At 48.7% G+C, this 6,268-nt stretch overlaps 1 pseudogene; it reads right to left on the reverse strand.

Moving 5' to 3' along the window:
• Nucleotides 1-4,062: 4,062 nt before the first annotated feature.
• LOC124662565 lies at nucleotides 4,063-6,011 on the reverse strand (annotated as a pseudogene).
• Between the last annotated feature and the right edge of the window lie 257 nt (nucleotides 6,012-6,268).

Consider the following 6,268-nt stretch of genomic DNA (forward strand, 5'->3'; position numbering starts at 1 on the left):
GAAAAGTCTAAGCTTGGGGATGCCCCCGTGGTTCATCCCTGCATATTTCAAGAAGACTCAATCATCTAAGCTTGGGGATGCCCAAGGCATCCCCTTCTTCATCGACAACTTATCAGGTCACCTCTAGTGAAACTATATTTTTATTCCGTCACATCTTATGTGCTTTACTTGGAGCGTCTGTTTGCTTTTATTTTTGATTTGTTTGAATAAACTCGGATCCTAGCATTCTTTGTGTGGGAGAAAGACACGCTCCACTGTTTCATATGAACACTGGTGTTCTTAGCTTTACTTTTAATGTTCATGGCGAATGTCGAAACTGCTTCGTTCATTGTTATTTGGTTGGAAACAGAAAATGCTTCATGTGGTAATTTGTATATTGTCTTGAATAATTTGATACTTGGCAATTGTTTTGAGCTCTCATGGATCATGTTTAAGCTCTTGCATCATGTACTTTGCACCTATTAATGAAGAACTACCATAGAGCTTGTTGAAATTTGGTTTGCATGATTGGTCTCTCTAAAGTCTAGATATTTTCTGGTGAGTGTTTGAACAACAAGGAAGACAAGTGTAGAGTCTTATAATGCTTGCAATATGTTCTTATGTAAGTTTTGCTGTACCGGTTCATACTTGTGTTTGCTTCAAACAACCTTGCTAGCCAAAGCCTTGTACCGAGAGGGAATACTTCTCGTGCATCCAAAACCTTGAGCCAAAACCCATGCCATTTGTGTCCACCATACCTACCTACTATGTGGTATTTCTCTGCCATTCCAAAGTAAATTACTTGAGTGCTACCTTTAAAATTTCATTCCTTCTCTTTGCAATATATAGCTCATGGGAAAAATAGCTTAAAAACTATTGTGGCAAAGAATATGTAGCTTATGTATCTTATTTCTTATAAGTTGCTTGTTGAGCGGTAACCATGTTTCTGGGGACGCCATCAACTATTACACCTTTGTTGAATATCATGTGAGTTGCTATGCATGTTCGTCTTGTCTGAAGTAAGGGCGATTTATCATGATCAAATGGTTTGAGTATGCATATTGTTAGAGAAGAACACTGGGCCGCTAACCAAAGCCATGGATCATGGTGGAAGTTTCAGTTTGGACATTAATCCTCAATCTCGTATGAGAATATTATCTGTTGTTGAATGCTTATGCATTAAAGAGGAGTCCATTATCTATTTTCTATGTTGTCCCGGTATGGATGTCCTTAGTTGAGATCTATCAAAAACGAGAAATCAAATGCGATTTATCTCCTTGGACCTTTGTACAGGCGGCATAGAGGTACCCCTTTGTGACACTTGGTTTAAACATATGTTATGCAATGATAATCCATGTAAATCCAAGCTAATTAGGACAAGGTGCGAGCACTATTGGTATTCTATGCATGAGGCTTGCAACTTATAGGATGTCTTATGCATAACACATATGAATTATTACTACCGTTGACAAAATTATTTCTATGTTTTCAAAATAAAAGCTCTAGGCACAAAAATAGTAATCCATGCTTCCTCTCGCGAAGGGCCATTCTTTTACTTTATGTTGAGTCAGTTTACCTACTTCTTTCTATCTTAGAAGCAAACACTTGTGTCAACCGTGTGCATTGATTCCTACATACTTGCTTATTTGCATTCATCATATTACTTTGTGTTGACAATTATCCATGAGATATACATGTTGAAGTTGAAAGCAACCGCTGAAACTTATATCTTCCTTTATGCTGCTTCAAAACTTTCTACTAAGAATTTATTGCTTTATGAGTTAACTCCTATGCAAGTCTTACTGATGCTTGTCTTGAAAGTACTATTCATGAAAAGTCTTTGCTATATGATTCAGTGGTTTAGTCATTATCTTTACCATTGCTTCGAATCACTTCATTCATTTCATATGCTTTACAATAGTATTGATCAAGATTATGATATCAGCATGTCACTTCAGAAATTATCCTTGTTATCGTTTACCTACTCGAGGGCGAGTAGGAACTAAGCCTGGGGATGCTTGATACGTCTCAAACGTATCTATAATTTCTTATGTCCATGCTAGTTTTATGACAATACTCACATGTTTTATACACACTTTACATCATTTATATGCATTTTCCGGCACTAACCTATCAACGAGATGCCGAAGCGCCAGTTCCTGTTTTGTGCTGTTTTTGGTTTCGTAAATCCTACACAGGAAATATTCTCGGAATTGGACGAAACGAACGCCCAGGGTCTTATTTTTCCACGGAGCTTCCAGAAGACCGAAGAGGATACGAAGTGGGGCCACGAGGCGCCCTAACCATAGGGCCGCGCGGCCAGCATGGGGCCCGCGCCGGCCTATGGTGTGGCGCCCCGTGCCTCCACCGACTCGCCCTTCCGCCTACTTAAACACTCGTCGCGAAAACCCTATTACCGAGAGCCACGATATGGAAAAAGTTCCGGAGACGCCGCCGCCGCCAATCCCATCTCGGGGGATTCGAGAGATCGCCTCCGGCACCTGCCGGAGAGGGGAATCATCACCGTGAGGGCTCTACATCACCATGCCCGCCTCCGGACTGATGCGTGAGTAGTTCATCCTTGGACTATGGGTCTATAACGATAGCTAGATGGTTGTCTTCTCCTCTTGTGCTATCATGTTTAGATCTTGTGAGCTGCCTATCATGATCAAGATCATCTATTTGTAATGCTACATGTTGTGTTTGTTAGGATCCGATGAATATTGAATACTATGTCAAGTTGATTATCAATCTATCATATATGTGTTGTTTATGTTCTTGCATGCTCTCCGTTGCTAGTAGAGGCTCGGCCAAGTTGATACTTGTGACTCCAAGAGGGAGTATTTATGCTCGATAGTGGGTTCATGCCTCCATTGAATGCAGGACGATGTGACGGAAAGTTCTAAGGTTGTGGATGTCTCTGTTGCCACTAGGGATAAAACATCAATGCTTTGTCTAAGGATATTTGTGTTGATTACATTACGCACCATACTTAATGCAATTGTCTGTTGTTTGCAACTTAATACTAGAAGGGGTGCGGATGCTAACCCGAATGTGGACTTTTTAGGCATAGATGCATGCTGGACAGCGGTCTATGTACTTTGTCGTAATGCCCTAAGTAAATCTCATAGTATTCATCATGATATGTATATGCATCTCTATTTGTTAATTGCCCAACTGTAATTTGTTCACCCAACATGCTATTTATCTTATTGGAGAGACACCACTAGTGAACTGTGGATCCCGGTCCATTCTTTTACATCTGAAATACAATCAACTGCAATCTCTGTGTTGTGCAGGTTCCACGTTGGCGCCGGAATCCCTGGTGTTGCGCCGCACTACACTCCTTCACCAACAACCTTCACGTGGCCTTCGTCTCCTACTGGTTCGACAACCTTGGTTTCATACTGAGGGAAACTTGCTGCTATACGCATCACATCTTCCACTTGGGGTTCCCAACGGACGTGTGCTTCACGCGTTATCACTGTGCTACTGCGGAGGAGGCTGAAGTGTTGGCCTGCCTCGAGGGCATCCTTTATTTGGCAGCTCATCCACATAAGCGGGGAATCCTTGAAACCGACTGTGCTCGGGTTGTGGCCGTCCTCTCCTCGACAGATGGAGATCGATCGGTGCATTGGAGTCTTTTCCAGGAGGCCAGGGGTTTGATGAATATGCTCTTGGAGGTCCAAGTAGGCAAGGTGGCTAGGGTGAGTAATAGAGTTGCTCATGAGTTAGCGCAATTAGGCAAGCGTGAGTGTGGTGTTTTGCATGGAGCTGTCCCTTCCTGCGTGTTGGGTTTGCTCATGCGTGATTGTAATAACAATGTTGCCTAATTAATAAAGCTCACCCAGGTTCAAAAAAAAAAAGATGATGGAGAGAGGAACCGAGGAGGAAGCCGAAGCAGAGTCTTGTTCAGGCCGAAGCCATCCGTTCTGTCTAAGCCCCCTCTGGCCCTCTCCATGGCCACATCCAGATGTTTATCTGAACAGGCCGAGGCACAGCAGTGTTGGCCCAGATTCCAGCCCGATCTGAGAGTAGAAGGGTCTCTTACACCACAGGTACGATAGCCGGAGAATGGTCCGCCTACTGGTGGTCCTTGTACCGATAGAAGTTGGAGCAGACGAGGAAGTAGACGAGGTTGACCGCCCCGAACACGGCCATGGAGTAGTAGAAGTAGTCCAGCCTCCCTGCGTTGATGTCGTCGCTGACCCATCCGCCACCGCCAGGCAGCCTCGTCCTCGTGTTCACGACCTTCACCACCAGCGTGGCCAGATAGTTGCCGGCGCCCTGGGCGCAGTAGAAAGCTGCGTTCCCGAGCGTGCGCATCTGGTGCGGGAACTGAGTGTTGTAGAACTCCATCTGCCCGACCATGCTGAACGCCGCGGACAAGCCCATCACCACGAGCTGCGGTGCGACGAGGAACACGGACAGTGGCGACGTGCCACCGTGTCCGAGCGCGGAGTCCCTACGCCGGCGCTCCACCATGGCTGCAATCACGAACGACAGCACGCTGATCGCGAACCCGACGCCCTGCCTCTGCAGCAAGGTGAGGCCGCCCTCCGTCTTGGTGAGCCGCTGCGCGACCGTGGCGATGAGCAGCTCGTAAATGGGCACGAAGAGCGCGACGGAGAGGTAGAATATGGCGATTATCGAAACCGGCGGGATGGAGAAGCTCTTGCCCATGTGGAGGTCCATGGTCAGAGCCTGCAGGAACGTGTAGTTGGAAATCTCTACCATGCCGATGAACCACAGCATGCCGGAGACCCATATAGGGATAATCTTGACGATGCACTTCACCTCCTCCACCTGCTGTACGCTGCAAAGGTTCCACGGCCGCGCTGGGAACCCGTCGGCCCGTTTCTCGTCGGCGTCGGTCACGATGGCCGCCTTGTTCAGAAAGCTGAGCTGCGGCGTGAGCGGGAGCCTGAAGACTACAGCGCGGCCGGCGGCGGGAGGGGCTCGCTATAGAGTAGCGCCTCCTGCAGCTGCGCGTCGTTGGGGTGCGGCAGCCGGAGCCTCCACTTCCGGCCAGACGCGACGGCCACGCGCGCGACGCTCGCGAAGATGCTGCCCTCGGGCGGCACGTAGACGTACCACGGCGTGCCGACGAGGAACACGGCGAAGGTGGCGAGCATTAGCGCAGTTGGGATGGCAAAGCCATGCCCCCAGCTCACCTTGTCCTGGACGTACGCTATGACGGTGAGCGCCAGGAACGTGGCCATCATGGTGAAGACGTAGTACCCGCCGTAGTAGCGCCTGAGCCCTTCCTTGTGGCGCCTCTCATCGAACTGGTCCGCGCCAAATGGCAGGCTGGTCGGACTCGTGGCGCCTGTGCCGACGACGAGCAGCCCCATGGCGACGTACAGCACAGCGCGCTGGAGGCCCGACGCGCCCGCGCACGTGCCGGCTTGCCGCGCTAGGACGCCGCATGATGGCGGCTTGAGCTGACGGATCGTCGCGGTCAGTGTGATCGCCACCATTCCCTACACGCGCACATGGGCTTCCAACACATGAGAAGGAATGATTAATTAGTCCTACTTGCTTCGTCAGTTCATGATCGCTTACAAGCAAGCCGGCTATGGTTCCGAACAGCAAAGTCCGGAACCTGCCGCAAAATGCGTCGGCGACGAAGGCTCCGACCACCGGGGAGAAGCTGGAGGTGCCGCTGAAGATATTAGCTAGGTCTGTCGCCGCGTTCGCCTTCATGTTGTAGTGCTTGATGAGGTAGTTGGTGATGGGCTGGGAGAAGGCGCTGAACGCCATGGCCGTCGCCGTGAAGAATCCTACGGATTTAGTAGTAGCACAAGAAGAAGATGTAAGAAATGTGGGCTTCAATAAACGACTCTCTAGTCCTGATGAAAATTAAGCGTCCAGTCCAGGCATGCACCGATGATGAACATGACGGCCATCCATCCACTCGGCCGCGGCGTCATCCCGACGCCGGCCTCTTCGCCCGCTTCGTTGCCGGCCCCGGACTGCTTTCAGCTCGCCGTGGGAGGCACAGGTGCTTCCGGTCGGCCGCCGTCACACATCGAAAAGATGCACTTTGGAATTGCAACTGATTAGATCGATGGAATGGGCCGGTAAGAACTTCGAACACTTGGATGTTCTGTACTTAACCTGTGCTCTCCGAGAAAAGTAAAAGGGGATATCATTGCCCCCCCCCAGTCCAATCCCGATTAACTAAGTTATGTTTAGTCAAAATGCCATTTCTAACAACCACGAGAAAAAAATTGACTCTCAAGAGGAATTTTAGGTCATTGAGAAGAAATCCAACGCCGTCGCCATC

This window comes from Lolium rigidum, chromosome 6, assembly GCF_022539505.1.
Source record: "Lolium rigidum isolate FL_2022 chromosome 6, APGP_CSIRO_Lrig_0.1, whole genome shotgun sequence".
Lineage (NCBI taxonomy): Eukaryota > Viridiplantae > Streptophyta > Magnoliopsida > Poales > Poaceae > Lolium > Lolium rigidum.